Consider the following 17,823-nt stretch of genomic DNA (forward strand, 5'->3'; position numbering starts at 1 on the left):
AGGGCGGGGAGGTGGGCCTACAGAACCCTACTGTTGAGAGGCTGAACAAGAACACATGGGAAGTGCATCAAGAAGAGACTGTCAGTAAACAATGATAACCAGGGCTTTGGAAACTCATAAAACTGATTGAAATATCTGATTCATTATTTATTCATCACAGCATAATTTTGCAAATCCAAGAATAGTGTTTGAAAACCAAGTGTCTTCTATTTTGTACATCTACTTGGCAGATGGGTCTCCCTTTCAAAATGTAGCGAAAGGGTTAAAGCTATAATTTTAGAAAAGTATCTCAGGAAATGACATTAAGATCTGATACATTTCCCTTTCTTTCTGGCAACAATATCCCCCAAAGAAAAAATATATACTTATTGATATGATGATAATGTTTCTCATTATGAGTACAAGTGTCAGAATGATTCCTGTTTGTGCAAGTGTTTTTAAAACTGTGAGGACACTTTCACTACTATGAAAGCTGACGAGCCAATGGAGGAGAACTTCTTTTAACTCCATAATAGCAGGTTACATAGTAAATGAACACGGATGGTCAAATAGCCAATTATGGTATAAATATCCGTTGTTTACATAGAGGTGTTAAATGAGCCTTTGGAGTACAAAGGATTAGGCCCATCTAAGCTACCACTTGTTCTTCAACCTATTATGTCTTTCCTTAAAAAGGCCAGTGCCACTGTAGGTAATATGCACACAGAACATACTTCTCTATGTTGATTTTAGTTTGCTTTATTTCAATGCACACTGTTGTTTACTTTTTAAAATTTAAATAAATGTCAGCATTGTATAATTTCTATGTTAACAAAGCAGTGAGCAAAATCCCTTGTATGTTTATAAAATATTATTGTTTAATTCACATAGTTTAGAAATTCCAAATGTTGAGAATAGGAAGGAGGCCAAATACCATCTGTTTATAACTATGATGCATCGTAATATGTGTACTTTTAAAAGGAGTTTGGTCAATCATGCCACTATTTTATCTGCTCGGAATATGTTGAAGATTTAAAATGTAATTTACAGGATTACTTTTAGTGCGTTGCATCCAACTGTGAGTTGTAAAGGAATCCGTCTCTTCTGTTTTTCTCAAATTAATCATGTAACAGCCCCAATTAATGGGGGCTGTTAAACGGGTCGCTTTCTGCTTAGCTCCAGAATTCTTCTTCTAACTTTGGCTCGGTCCACCTTCTTGATGCTGATAAAAACTGCAAGGACAAATGAAACAAAACACTCCTAGCTGTGTCTTTCTGCCAGGAGATAGTCACTTAGAATGGGAGGCAGGGTATGGTAGCTAATAATTAGCTAACATCAACCTTGAGAAATTACCTGTGAAATACCCTTTGGTTCTGGGTAGAAAAACAACATGTGACACTCCCCGTTTTAAAATAGTACATTCTTGTCCCGGAGACTTCTGATTTAACTTACCTTTTCTTTCAAATGCATCTAATTGCATACCATGTAATAAAGGGAGTACATTTACTTGCCATAGACAAGCAGGTTTGGATGTTGTTTTTTAAAGTTACAAACTCAAGTTCTTTAGTGAGGCATTTTTCCCTTCCTTTACAAACTAGAGAAACTCCACAACTGAGGCCTTCAATTCAGGGTGGGCGTAGTCTTGAAGGCCAGGGGTAGCTTTGTCATGGGCTCTCTTCTTCCAGAAGGAGGAACTAAAAACTCAGATGTCCTGATAAAGATGGAAAATGTGATAAAAACAGTTATTAGCCAATGATGGTTGCTAGATTGATTTTTCTGGCAAGGTAGAATCAGTAAAAAGCTGCCCCTCGAGATGCTTTTATAGACAAACACATGCAGAAATCTGAAAACACACTCCCAAAGAGCTGGGCATGTTCTGGATGTTTTCCTTCTCAGCTGAGTGTTCAACGGGTGCTCTATAAAGTGTTCATTTAACGATAACTGTTTTCTCAAACATTTTAGTTTTAGCAGCTTCCTCTAAAATTCTATCAACCAAGAATATCTACTTATATATCATTAAGAACATTAAGAATACCTTATCTGAGTGAACAAACTGATCTGTAGATACATTTTTTTTTCAGTCTCATTGTTACATTTTAAAAGTCTGTTTATTATCTTTCTGGCCAGATTTTTCTCCCCCAAATAATGAATCCACTGGGTCCTTATGTTACAGAGATATACCCAGGCTTGTTTTCCTTTGAGTTAAGAAAATATCAGACTCCTTTTTCTTAAGTAATTGCTTAAGTATACAGAGTAGAAGAGACAGTACAAAAAAAAAAAAAGAGAGAGAGAGAGAGAGAGACATGTGAGAAATAAAGAGAAGGAGAATTGGAGAAAGTGTAGGGAAAGGAGGTAAGAGAACAGACGCTAGAAGTGCGATGAAGAGGCTCACCAGACAAAACTTAGCATTGCTTGAGCGCCATAAGCCATAATCATTAAAAAGCATCATCATTTCCAAGTAGAACCTAGACTGTTGCATTCAGATATTAACCAGCTCAGGGAAACTCTTAAGTGAAATCTGATTGAGATTTGTGGATCAGTTTTTCCATTCTACCTTCTTAAGTGAAGCTTCTACTTGATACCCGCATTTGCACTGCAGGAGACAGAGAAAGAGCCATAGAGGCATTCTTTGCTTTTAAGGCATTTACAGTCTAGAAGTAAGCCATGAATCCATAAAATAAATGGGAGTATGAATAAGCATCATTATATGCTACATACTGGACATGTGAAAACAAAGACTGTTTTAAATGGAGGAATTATTCAGGCATGCTTTCCTTCTGAATACCTTGGCTAGCCGTGAATTTCTAAACAAGTTAAGCAAGTCCTTAATTGCATAAACCCTTTGGAACTCAAGGAGTCTAATGAATTGTGGTAGGTAATATAATCAAAACTGAAATTGGCATGTAGGTGCTCATTTCATGTTCCCTTTGGAGCTGACTTAGAACCACGGCAATGATCATGCGAATGCATAAGTCATTGTATAGTCATGTTATCTTGACAACCAAAATCACTTTATAAAATATACTTTAATAAGTTACCATAGAGCCCTGAATTTAAGCCATATAACTTAATCAATACTGAGTGGGCATTTCTAGGTATCGTATTTAAATTGAGTAAAAGATAAAAAGAAAAGAATTAAGAATAAGAAAAACGTATGGGAAACTATTTGCTTCTTCCAATTAATATAAAACATGCCAGAAGCTTTTTCTCATTTTGCTCTTTATGAAGAATTACTGACCCAGAGAAGAGTCAGATGAGGACTACCACTAAATAAACAATAAAAGCAGCAACAACAACAACAAACCTTACTCATTTAAGAGAAAAACACGAAAAAGTAATAAATTCACCCATTTTAAAAATTAAGAAAAGACATAAAATTTAATACACATAATAAATAATAAATATTCTTCAGTTTCATTTGATGGCTAATTAAGGAAAAAGCCCATGTGAAAAATTTGGAAGAGAAGAATAAAACAAGGTAATTAACTCTTTGCTCCTTCAGCCTTAAAGCCCAGTGAGCAGGGTAAGATTTCTTTTAAGTTGGGACCTGCAGCCACCTCAGAGATCAAATCTGCCTTTACAAAATAAAATAAAAGGAATCTTAGTAGCTCTGCAGCTCAAACTCCAACCTTGGTTTTGGCCCCACTCTGCTGTTGGTGCCCTAGTGTGGTGGTGCCTGAGTGCCTTGCTCTTTGATTGAACTCCTGCTCTTAACACAGATAGTTAACAGCTGGGTTCTTCCTTGTTCTCTTGGCCCTCCCTTGATGGAATCACCTCTCTGGTATTCCTTCCACCACATTTTAGTCCTTGAGAGTTGAAGACGCATTTTTTTCATCCATTTTCTAATGAAGCCTTTGTGATGTTGGGAAACCATAGCTTTAGTACCAAACTTCAGAAGAAGCAACTCAAAATCATACCACTAGTACGTCGCAGAGTTGGGAGTAGGAGACATACCACCTGGTACGCAGGTTCTTCCTATCCTTTAGACTGGATTTCATACTCAGTTCTTCATTTGAATTGTGATTTTGACAATAAATTACAACTGCAGTCTTTGTATTGGGTAGAAAGAAAAAGGGAAAGGAGGAGAGGCAGAAGCAGAAGAAAGATGGGAAAGAAGAAGAAGAAAGGAAGGGGGAAAAAAATCCCCACAGGGTTTTCTGTGAAGTGGGGAAGGATACATCCTTAAATTGCTCCCCTTCTGCTTACAAAGATGACTGAGGAAAGCACTTCCTAAAATTTTTATCATCTAAAGGAAAAGCTAACTCCAAAGCTATTACAGTGCTTTGTGCTTTAAAGGATAGAAATTCAAAGTATATAATCCATTGATAGAGCTCCTTAATGAGTTCTTGGATATGCATGAGCAGGCCACAAGTTTGATTTTGAGTACATGATGGAGAAGTATTCTGTTTAAGAAATTAATAAGAATTTGGGAAAATTGAGAAACAAAACAAAACAATACACCTGACAGAAAAAGAAAATGGTCAAAGGATGGAGGGACATAAGCTATTGTCTTAAAGATAACATAGCCAGCAACAAATTCCCCATGGTGGAATATAGTTGATTATTACATTTGTTTTTGTAATAAAGGAGTATATCACACTCCATTGTAAGCTTACACTCCAGTGTGATCTCCATCTGTAACCCCAAATGTCCACTGGAATTTGAAGACACGAATCTGGCTTGATTAGGTTCCACATTTGGGGAATGAGGCCTAAGGAAGGCAGACAAGGGTGACATTGCAGAAGGCATGATTTCAAAATGAAGGCATAGAATTTTATGGAAATAGGAAATAAGGACAAGAGATGATTAAGAGACATGGAAGCCATCTGAGAATGAATACTAAGAAACAAGAAAACCCATAATACAAGAGGTCTTGGAGGGGGAAAAAAATGGCGAATTTTTCTGTGGTAAACACTTGACATTTTTAAGCTTTTCAACACCTACCTAAGCTTCTATTAGAATCTGAAGTTCTATTTAAGAAATTAATTCTTTTTTGCTAAAAGTAGTCAGTCAGGCCTGGGGATTGAATTTTGCCTTGAACAGAGGAACAAGAACACAACATTGGATTTCCAGTCCATCCAACCTGGAGCAGATCAACCAGACTATTTCCACCAAAAGACAGCAATTTAGTTTTGCTTCTTAACCTCTAACAGGTGAGGTTCCTCTCAAACCCAAATTCTGATGTCTAGCCTCCCTTTTATATGGTTCTCTATCGACTAGAATTCTGTCAGTTGCAAAAAAACAGAAAGATCTGGTTCAACTGAATGGCTCAGTAAGGAAAAAGGATAATTTCAGACAGCTAGAAGTAGAGATGTAGAGTGACTGCATCTCTCCACTCTTCCATCCTGATGTGTTACCTTCTCTTTGACTGCTTTCCTCATGTTCACAAGAGGGCCACAGCAATCCAACCATCACATTCTTACCATATCCTTCTTTCCAAACAGGAGAAGGGACTTCCTCTTGCTTGAGCCTCTTTCTGCAATCAGGGAAAGCTTTTCCCCAGAAGCCCGTTAGAATTCCCCATTTGCCTCATTGCATCATTTAGCCATAAACTGGCATTTTGAATGGTAATGACTTCTATCAGTTAGGACCTAACCCTATTCGCAAATGATTTTAATTCATGATTTAAGCATCTTTAAGTATTTTTGATAACTTTTTGTCAAGAACTGCAGACAAAATGTGCCACTCTATTCTGGCTTATAGATAACTTGTTTTTGCCTTCAAAGTCCTTTTGTTAATTTTTTTTTTTTAATGTATGCTAAGGAAAAACTTGGATTTTAGAAATGTATTTTTTTAATCAAGCATTTATTGACCATGAATTTCTCAGTAATAAATTCCCCAAAATGTTTCATGTCTTATTTTTATGTTTATTCATACATTCCTTTTTGTTCACTCAATAATTCATTTGAGGAGTAATTTCTTTGTTGACTCAAAAAATTGTTTTTAGGTACTTAATATGTACGTGGAAGGCGTGGGGTTAACAAGAAAAAACGTGTTAAACAACATTTGTATAACCTCAAACCTAAGGTGTATATTTGTTTCATTTTATAACATTTTTAAGAAGGGGGTAATGGGATGAAAAGGAGGAGCTCGCGTCATCTTGCTAACAGTTTCTTGTGTTCTGAGGTGCATCCTGCCTTGAGAGTCTGGCTTTGACTGACAAGTTCCTTGGGGCTGTAGGCAAGAGAATAGGGAGGAAAGGGAGAGAGAACAAAAGTTCCAAAGGTTAAATCGGGGGAGGAGGTTATCTTGACGAGAGACTGGAATTCCAAGACAGATGTAAAGGAGCAGAAGCAGCTGCCACGCCTGAACAGCGAGGCGGGGAGGGGCAAAGGGGGATTTTTAAGGATCTCTTTTCCCTTCATCTTCAAAAAAACAAAAACAAAACAAATAAAGAACTTGGGTTATTCAGAAATAATTTTTGGTTGCTGTGTTATCGTGGTTTTATTTCTAACCATAATGCTGTGCAGGTAGTTATTACTTTGTAGTGCCCAGGACTCTGTTTCTCTATTTGATTGCAAGGGATGAAAATCAACTCCCATTAATCAGGCATAAAATTTGGCTTATGTGTTAAAAAGTCCTAGAAGATGATCTTGGGCCTTAAGGAGAGAATTCCATGATCAAGCACTGTCCTCCAGGATCTGGCTCAGTTCTCTCTCTCTCTCTCCCTCCATCTCTCTCTCTCTCAATCTTTCTCTAGGTCCTTGTCTGGATCGTAGCTTTTTGTTTTTGTTTTGTTTTTTTTTTCTCTGGAAGGCTATCTCAGTGTGGTGGGAATGATGATTCTTGTATACTTCATATGATCCTTACAACCTCAGAAGAGAGAATCTATCATTTTTAGCTCCAACTCAGACCCTGGTAAGGACGCTTACTCATCCCGCCTGGGTTACTCTCCCCCCACCGGTAGTAGGGAACTTAGGGAAACACAGAACATAATTTCGGATGACCACACCAGTGTTACAATAGGACGGGTCTTCCAATCCTTCTTAAGAAACAACAACTTACCAGCTATTAAGAAGAGGAGTAAGTTGTGAGACAGTTGACATTGTATCTCTTGTTAGATACTTTCTTGCTTGAGTTATTTACACCACTATCACCATACAAGGTGGAATTTTAACTTAAATTTAGATCTCTAATTGTGTTTTCAAATTTCTTTCAAAAGATTACACTCCAAGGTAACTTTGAAATGAAAGTTATTGCATACGCAGAAAAACCTGGAGATAGAGCTGAAGATGGCCTAAATGAAGCTCACATTCATCACTGGAGAGATGATGTGCTTGCACTTAAAATGTCATCTGGAAACACTCCAGTCCTTTGCAGACCCTCTGAGATCAACAGGTATCCACCAAGAGATAAACTTGTGTTTTCTTTTGTTATCAAGATATACTCAAAAGAATTGCCTGTCACATACTCGACAGTACAATTAACATTGGAAACGGACTGTAGAATTTGTAAGCTAGAGAGGTTCACGCATTTGAAGGATTCTCATTCAGATGTCAAATATCTGTCAAAAACTCTTTGTTGATTTTTATTGAAAAAAGTCTTTAATTCCAGTAATAAGAGAGTTAGTTATGGGAGAGAAATGTCTGAGTGTAACTAAATCACAAGTGCAAATGGGACATTAGTAGCCTTTTGTATGCCTGAAACTTACACAACTATAAAGAGGTCTGGCCCCACACCTGGGTTATATAAAGGACTGGTCACTAGAATGAGGTGCAAAATTACGGGTGCCAACGTGTGACTCAGGAGATACTTTAGGCTCTGACTGTGAAGGTTTGCTGGTAATTTAGAAGAAAGTGGTTGGTATATCTTTGTAGAGACAAACTATTTGGACAATCTATTTTAAGTCTACAAAATAAAAATTTATGTACATACTCTTTATTATAGTTATGGTAGATTGAATTATTGCTCCCGATTCTTTCTCATCACAGAATTATACATTATACACCCATGCCCTTTTCCAAGTGACTCCACTCTACTAGTGGAGGCAGTGTACTCTCCCCAACGTGCTGAATTTAGGTTTGGCTGTCACTTGCTTTGAACAATGAAATTGGCTGGAAGTGACAGTGTACCTAGTCTAAGCTGAGGCTCTAACAGGCATTACGTATGCCCTCCCCATGAACCTTCACTCACCAGGAGAAGAGCGTGGCCTGGGTAACCTGTATTCCTAGGAGAATACGGAGATTCATGAAGTAGACCTGAACCCAGCTGTCAGCCTGGAACCCAGACCAGAGCTGGGAAGCAGGAGTTGAATCTTGAGCAAGAGAATTACAGCAACTCACAGGCTCATGAGAGAAAAATAAAGGCTGTTTTTTTTAAGTCACTGAATTTTGGAGTGGCTTTTAAATGCAACATTATTATGGCAATAGCTGACTAATAGAGTAGTATTTCTTTCCTCTGCCTACAAGTGTTTTGAAATTGATGGTGCATCTAACAACTCATAGCATTGTAGGATCAAGGAAATTCACTAATTATACAGTTAATCATTTAATTAGAATTATAGGAAGTGGTACAAAAAGGATGCGAAGAACACAAAAAAAATTAGAGACCTAATCTAATCTGAGAGTCAGGAAATGTTTCTGTGAGGAAGTGACATTGAAGCCGAGCTCTAGCCTTGAGCTAAGCAAAGTTGGGGCCAGGGAGAGAGGCATTCCAAATGAAGGGTACAATCTTTGCAAAGTCCCTGAGGTAAGAAAGAGAAGCTCACTTCTTAGGATAAGTATCTGGAAAGCAAAAGAAACAGGAAAGTGCCAAGAGAATGGTGATTGTTGAGGTTTACTACAGTATTATGAGTTGAATTGTGTCTCTCCTAAACTTCATATGTTGAAGTCCTACCACCCAGTACCTTGGAATGTGACTGTCTTTGAAGATAGGGTGTTTAAATTAAAATGAGGTTATTAGAGTGGGCCTTCTTTCAGTCCAACTGGTGTCTGTATAAGAAGAGAAGACTAGAACACAGACACAGACACACACAAAGGGAAAATCATGTGAAGACCTGGGAGAAGACAGCCATCTATAAGATAACAAGAGAAGCCCCAGAAATCGACTCTATCAATGCCTTGATCTTGAACTTCTAGCCTCCAAAGACTCCAAAATTGTGAGAAAAATAAGTTTCTGTTAACTAAGCCAGCTAGTCTGACACTGTGTTACAGCTGTTTGTCTTAGTACATTCAGGCTGCCATAACAAAAATGCCTTACACTGGGTGGCTAATAAAAGTCAGAAATATATTCTTCATACTTCTGGAGGCTGGAGGTCCCAGACTAAGTATCTGGAAAGATTCAGTGTCTGGTGAGAGGGCACTTCCTCTACATAGACTGTCATCTTGCTTGTTTTTCCTACATGATGGAAGGGGCAGGGGTGATCTTGGGGAACTCTTTTATAAGGGCATTAAACCCACTCAGGAGGCCTCCACCCTCATGACCTAATCACTTCACTTCCTAATACCATCACATCGGGGGTTAGGATGTCAACTGTGAATTTTGGGGGGACAAATTAATACACACTATAAGCCCAGTACTAAGTACCATGCCCAATAGTAGCTGCTTAGTATGTATTTGTTGGATTAATTAGTGATGGAGGTGAATAAGCCACATGGAATACACCATATTAAGGATTTATTTATTTGTTTTATTTATCTAAAGGGCAATAGAAAGTTATTCATGGTCTTAAGCAGGAAAGTAAATTTCTCAGAATGATTTTAGAAAGTTTTCTCTGGCTGCAGTATAAATAATGGATTGGAGGGGGGAGAATTAAGAGGTTGTCACAGGGGAAGATGGTGGTGGCTTACACTAAAGCAGGGGCATGGGAGCTGGAGACAGGTGGATTAGTTCAGGACATATTCAGTGGAGAAATCAAGGGGCTTCGTGGTTGGTTAGACAATGAAGGAGAAAGAGAGATCAGAATGACTTTCTGGTTTGTGAAATTGAGATGGGAAACCCTGGCAGAGATCCAGATTTGTGAGGAAGCCCACCAGAATGGTTTGTGGTAAATTAAGATGCCTATGGGATATCAAGAAGAGACTTCCAGTTACAGGATTATTATGGTGTAGCTATCCTGAAAATTCTCCCACTGCAAATACTAAAATTCTAGATACAATAAAATAAATGCTCTTCAATCCATGGTTGAGGTCACAAGAAAGTAAGAAACATCACCAGGGACCAAAAGGAAGAGAGAACTAAGAGCCCATGTGATAATGACATAAACTAACAAGGCAGGCTATAAATAAACTGGGGTAGGTTAGGGTGATGGTTATGTCTCAGAAACTTAGGAGCTTTCATGTTCATACTTGGAGATACACACAAAGCAAGGTCTTGGAAATTCTGAGGGAGATGCAGGGAGGGGTTATTGAAACTGAAACTTACAAAAATCCAGGATCATTTAAGGACTACTCTTTCAGTAAAATGGTAGACAGGAAATAATCTGCAAACTAGCACAAAGAAAAAACAAGGAAGTAAGGTATCTACCCTTGGGTGCCAGGTGGGAAATAAACTTTTCCAGAGAATTTGTAAATGCAGACATGCCATGTGATTTATATGATTGAACACAAATCGTATGAGCTTGGTGTTCAAAGTGCATGGCCTCTAACACTTCGTGTTGAGATGTCAGTGTATTCCAAAACAGAAGCAAACTGAGAGCAAATCTAGTGCTATACAAGCTTATGCCAGGCCATATGTGATGTCTCCAGCTGAAGCGAATCAAAGATGAGTTCACCATTCAAAATTCCAAAACATACAAGGTAACAATCCACCTTGAGAGATTTAGAAAAGAGAAAAAGCAGCAGAATTATACTTACAGGAAGTGTGGAACTATCAGATAATAATCGGTAATAATAATCAGAAAGACTGTAACATATACGGATTTAAACTGTCTAAAGCATTAGAGAAGGAAAAATAAAAGCATTAAAAATAAGATACAGATAGATTTGAAAAAAGAACGAATTAGAAATTCTAGAAATGTAAAATATTGCCCTCAAAGTTTAATGCCATCAGTGGTTTTAAGGGCATATTATATACAGCTTATGTGGAATTCATGAACTTGGAAGTAAATCTGAGGTTGTAAAGAAAATAGATACGAGGTTATACATATATTTATATATATAATTTACACACACACAAATATATACACAAAGGGTGTTTTGAATGAAAAAGTACCTTATTGTAGAAACTTCATAAGGATTTAGTAACAGGAATAGGACAAACATCAACCTATTAATGCAGATTATCTACAAAGGAATGCTAATGAGATTGACAACAGACTTCTCAATTGCAACATAATAGGCAAAATAAAATAATATCTGCAAAATGTTGAGAGAAAATAGTTGTCAATCAACAATTCTATAGTCATGTGTATTTCATACTTTATAACTATATCATTCAGGAATGCGGTCCAAAGCAAATACTTCTTTCCAGATAAATAATGAGAAAGGTTGTGACTCAAGGAACTTTGCTGAAAGAATCAAGTCAGAATCAGTTATTGAAATCATGCATGAACTGGTATGATGCATTGCGAGGAATTCAGTCTTGCTTCTATGACACTGTGACCTGAATCTAATCATGAGGAAACATCGGACAAACTTAAACCAAAGGAAATTCTGCAAAATAACAAGACTCATCTTCAAAAGCATGAAAGTCATAAAAAATCCAGGGCAGACTGAAGAATATTCCAGACTGGAGGAGACCAAAGAGACATGACAACTTAATGCAGCGTGTGAGATCTCAACTGGATCTTTCGGTAACAAAAAATATTGTTGCATCAATCAATGACTCTAGAGCATGGTCTGTTGACTAAAGGGCAGAAGTGTATCAAAGTTCATCTGCTTTTACTGGCTATGTTGCAGTTAAGTAGGAAGATGTTCTCATTTGTAGAAAACATATTCAAGTGTTTGGGGGTTAAAGAACATCAGTATTCAGAAAAAAATGACTTACTTATATTGTGTCTAGATTTCTTTGCAATTTTTTGATTGATGTGTGTAAGTGTTGAATCACTCTATTATATACCTGAAACTAGTACAATGCTGCATGTTAACTAACTGGAATTCAAGTAGAAATTTAAAAAAAAACATCTTGGAGACTTGCATGGATTCACACTGGAGAACCAGGATTGTTAACATATCTCTCAGTGAATATCACCATGAAGAGATGACTCTCATCTGAGCACCCCATTTCTTTGTAAACTATCTGGAACACAGTTGCCCAAATATCTCAATGGCTCTTTAATAGGTTATTGGATAGGTGGATGGATGGAAGCATGGATGCATGGGCAGATGGGAAGATGGCTAGATAATAAAAGGGCAGTCCCTAAATTGCATCACTCTACAAGCCACTGTGTTATTGGACTCCATGCCATTAAGAATGCCACCAAGAGAATAGCTAAATCACCCTGATTCACTCATACCCATCCTCATTCTTCTTTCCAAAATCAGCAGCAACTGAGAGTGGGTAGGGACAGACTCTTAATCATTTTCCTCCGAAGCCAAAATAGCCCCAAGGTTTGTAGAAAAATCAAGTGGTTTGGCAAAACAGCACATTAGAAAAAAAATTATCGTTGTGAGTTACAGACACTGAAAAGTATTTTTTTTTAAAAGCCATTTCTTCCAAGTTTCCTGTTTACTGAAAAAAACAAAGGGCATTTGAATTATTTTCACCTTGTTTGGTCTTTGCTTTCTATCTTGGCCTTACTACATTCCTATTTGTATATTTAGGGAGATCTTAACAGGAGTAAATTTGTTATTCTAAAGCAGTCTACAGATGTACACTCGCACAGCATAACCGAATCACAATTTTATGCAGGATTTTTTCTTCTGTCTTAGATTTTGCAGTTCTTAGAGGAAAATGTGGAAGCAGTGGTATGTCACAGCTTCTATTAGAGAAGTCCGAAAGGAGTACAACATGGTGATCAGCCTTGGCAGTCCCCACGTACAGCCTGATTATGTTGTAATACTGTTTGATGCAGTTGTATGTTTGATCAGTTTCAAGAGATGAATATCACCTCACTTCAAACAATATGATACAGTCTCATTGTATGGAATTATGGCTGCTGTCAATCAGCATATGGCATAACCCTTAAAGTGCCATCTTTGGGGAACGTCATAAAAATGATTGCAATACTTGCATTAATTAGTAAGTTTTCACACGAAAACCAAGCATAACCTGTTAAGACAATTTATCTGCTGTATCTCTGTTCATTTTTGTTATTATGAAAATACATGTATAACCCCTACACACATACGCTCAGCTGATTAGCTCAACTTATTAGAACAGCCGGGCTGATAACAAAGATATCATAAGAACGAGCCCCCTACTTCTGTGTGGATCTGTAAGCTACACTTTCTATATTCTGTTGTATCGTCCCCAAGTATATCCCTTCCTTGAACCAACTGTCTTATCAAAGTGAGGGGTGGGTGCAAAGTAAGGGTAAACGTTAAGTTGCCACTAGGTCTATGTTCTTTACCAAAAAAAGAAACTTCAAAATTTCCACTTGTGAAATGATAAATAAATGGCATATGAATATGTTTGATATGATAAATACAGATTCAGAGTCTTTTGAATATCATTAATTTCGTTTTGTCAATGTTAATGGTTAGATACAGCATTTTAAGGGATTAAGAGTTATGATCCTTTTTACATTAGCCATGGAATGTTTTCCCTCTTGCTTGAGGATGTGTTTCTTTGTTATCAGTTATTGTGTTTGTCTTGGGTTTTTCCATCGTCACCCAGTAATACCTGTGGTTTTGATTTTTCCCAATGTATACATAATTGGAGGCATTATTGCTTTGACGTGGTACATGCTGATTTGACCTGGGATTTAAAACACTTTCTCAGGCCAGCTAATACCTCCAGATTTAACTGTGTGTTGTTTTTCTGTTAAGAACTTTTTTTTTTTTTTTAAGAGAAAGAGAGGAACGTTAGAGAGAGAGCATGAACAGGGGAAAGGGTAGACAGAGAAGGAGAAGCAGGCTCCCCATTGAGCAGGGAGACTGATGTGGGGCTGGATCCCAGGACCCTGAGATCATGACCCGAGCCAAAGGCAGAGGCTCAACCAACTGAGCCACCCAGGTGCCCCTCATCTGTGTTTATTGATACTGTGTTTATCTCTAGGTTATTGTGCACCTTTTCCCAAGGAATTCCTCTCCCACTGTTTCCCAGCATTCTCCTAGGCTCCTCTACTGCCATCAACTGAGAAATCACTTGTTGTGGTGGATAGCCTTCTAAGATGGCTTCCAAACATCCCTGCCTCTCAGTATTCATGATATTGTCTAATCCTCTCCCCTTGACTATGGCTGAACATAGTGACTTGCTTTTAGTGGTAGAATATGGATGTCACTTTTATGATTAGGTTATAAAAGACTGCGACTTCTGTCATAATGACTTCCTTACTAGCTTTGATGAGCCATGCTCCCATGTTGGAGAGCCCCATATGGCAAGGAACTGAGGGTAGCCTCTGGCCAAGAGCCAACAAGGAACTGAGACTCTCATTCCAATAGCCAGTAAGGAACTGAGTCAGCCAATTAGTAAATGTGAGCTTGGAAATGGATCCTGTCTCAGCTGACCCTTGATGTGACTGCGGCACCAGATTTACATCTATAGAGGAAGACCCTGATGCAAAAGACTCTGCTAGGTTGGACACAGAATCCAAACCCACAGTGAGATAGTAAATGTGTGGGGTTTTAAACCACTAAACTTTGGGTTTATTTGTTACACAGCAAGACAGCTAACACAACTACTATCTCTTAGTAGTTGAACATAGTAAGTAGCTCACCACACTCCTTTTATAATGAGTAGTAAAATAGTGGGGCTGGAGATCTTTACACTTTTGCCTCAAAATATGGACAGTTTCATACCCAGGGGCAGGCTACATGGAAGTGCTGACCAAGTCCATAAAGAGACATATGACATCTTCAGGACCTTCCCCAAAAGATCCTGCCATTCTTCATGGGCAAGAGATATTGACCAGTGTTAACTCTTTGGCATAGGATTATAAAAGTGGAATTTCTTTTTCCATGACAAAGTTTAGCACATAAACAGACTGGGATTGTGGAAATATAAAGTGGTTTTTATTCACATCACTGATGGTATATTCTTAGACGCCTATCTTTGTTTCCCAGATTCTTTCTCCCATCAACACATCATGTCAGCAGCTTGTTGAGTGTGTGGTGGACAATCCCACTGGAGCCTTCAAAACCGGTATAAGTAGGTTGTCTTATTATTACTGGTAGCAAGATGACTTGAAGAATACATCCTAAAATAGGATCTATACTTTGTGAACTCTTTTATTTACTTAATTATCCACATATGAATAGAGGGGATGAAAAGTAATTACAGTGGTCAATAATAAAAAGCTTTTTCTTTTTATTGTAACACATAGATTTGATCTTTCCTAAGTACATTTAACCCAATTTTGAGATCTTTTTATTTCCTTAACTCATATCTACTGCAAAGACACACTCCAGTAAGGTGTTGGATAGGAGAGGGAAGTCAATTTGGTACTGAACATGTTCCATGGGTGGGCCATGTGTGATTTATCAAATAACTGATTTATTTAAATGGTCCCTACGTAGTCTAAGATTTAAAACAACAGTAAGAAAAAAAAGAAAACAAGAGATTATTTTCCTTACTAGATTAAATGAATTCTATCCAGACTAATTTATAGGGCAATGGCTTGTATGTAGTTGGTGGGGGTATAAACTAACACAACCTTTTCAGAGAATAATTCTACCAACATTTTATGCCTGTTTCATGTCTTAGAATGTATGCCAAGAAAATAAATCTGAACTTGAAAAATATTAAAAGATATTTATTGAAATGTTCTTTATAAGAATAAAAAATTTAATGCAACCAAAATATCTGTCAAAAGAGCTAAATACATGATCAGATATATAAAATATAAACTACCTTTGGCAGTTAAAGAGAGACACTTGTATTATGGAGAGGTATCAGCAACATATTGTTAAATTTTCAAGGTTAGCCATTGAACAAAATACACATATATTTTGGTTCCAATTTTTTTTTAAAGATGTCAACCTTCAATGTGCATGGATGAACAACATGTACTAAATCATTAAAACTAGTTTTCTTTAATAGAGGAATGATTGTGAGATATTTGAATACTTTCCAGTGAACATGCATTATTTATTAGTGAGAAAAGACAGCTATTTTCACTTTGAAAAGTTCTAGATATTAATTTTTGCCTTTTCTCTTTTGGTCACTGAAAAAAATTCAACATATAATCATCTGTTTCATTTTGTCCTCTAATTGTTCATCTATTTTTTATTCATTAGCTCAGTTAGCATTTATTAAGCATCTATCATGTGTCCTGTGGCAGTCACTGAAGAAACAATATGGAACAATTCTGAATTTGTGTGTCATCTTTGCAGGTATCCCACCCACTACAAAATTATAAATGTCCTAAAACTGGTTCTATAGCATCTACTTTTAAAATAATCTCTTTAGTGGCCCAAATCTTGCTGATGGTTGCCAAGGGTTCAAAGAATACCTTTACATTCAAGTTATTTATTGCTAAAGGAGTGATTTTTGAAATTCAAGACTTGAGTTCAAATACTAGAATATGTATTGGAATGAATTTAAAAACTCAAAGTCCCTGAACAATTAAGCAGTAACTTCAGGAATAGTAAGGTCTTAGTATGTCTATAAAAGTATCCAAAATATCCAACTGGGATAATCTAGTCAAGAGTTCCCACTGAGCATGGAACAGAATGTTGGAATTCTGGAATGTTGGAACAGAATTCTGTTGAAACAAAATAACACCTCAATGGTTAACTATATTGGTATGAACATATATGTAATCCATATGGATTATGTATGTGAATACATTCATGCAATGCAGACTCATATATACATATTTGGGAATCAAAGATTTAGTAGCCATGTGCACCCTTCACTGCTGATTTGAAGTTTTTCTTATTGCACAAATGGCCAGTTGCATGGAGGACCTATGTCAGACAGCATTCCATCAGGACAGACATCAACAGGAGCTCGCTGAAGAGCTTTGAGTGGACCAATGTCTAATGGCACACCTGTGAAGGGTGGGGTGCTGACTTAGCTGTTTCATTGGAGATTCTGTGAGGATGCAGGATTCTCAAAATGTGAATTTGTTTGTTTTCAGTAGAGCTGGTCACTTGAGATCTTTGTTCATCTTTTTTTTTTTTTAAGATTTTTATTTATTTATTTGACAGACAGAGATCACAATAGGCAGAGAGGCAGGCAGAGAGAGAGGAGGAAGCAGGCTCCCTGCTGAGCAGAGAGCCCGATGCGGGGCTCGATCCCAGGACCCTGGGATCATGACCTGAGCCGAAGGCAGAGGCCCTAACCCACTGAGCCACCCAGGCGCCCCTGTTCATCATTTTTTTAAGGGACTTCTGGTACTTCGTAAAGAGAAAACAAACAAACAAAGAACTCATTGGGATAGTTCATTCAAGGAATTCTTGACTCTTCAAAGCTTTTTTTCCTTCTTTCCCACAGGAAGTCCTAGAGACTTAATCTACCACCCTCCTTTTTTCATTTCCCTGTCATTAATCAGATGACACACTGAGAGAAGCACAGATGTGGAAGGAAAGACGTGAAAGAAGATATGAGCGAAGAAGGCAAGAGAAGATACAGATGAGGAATTGAATATGGGTACATAGACCACAGTTTCTCCAACTATAAATAAAAGAATTTCAGCATATTTGCTATTGATAATGACCACACTTGGAAAAGAGTTCAGTTGTGTCTGACTTAAGTGTTAAAAACTGGACAGCAGGCCCAAGAAGGAGTAGTTTATACTATGCCTGTATGCCAAAACTGAGACTTAATTATAGTTTTGGCTCTTCTAGAAATGGATTCTTA

The sequence above is a fragment of the Enhydra lutris genome, unplaced genomic scaffold (assembly GCF_002288905.1).
Source record: "Enhydra lutris kenyoni isolate GAN:26980312 unplaced genomic scaffold, ASM228890v2 scaffoldscaffold1, whole genome shotgun sequence".
Taxonomy (NCBI): Eukaryota; Metazoa; Chordata; class Mammalia; order Carnivora; family Mustelidae; genus Enhydra; species Enhydra lutris.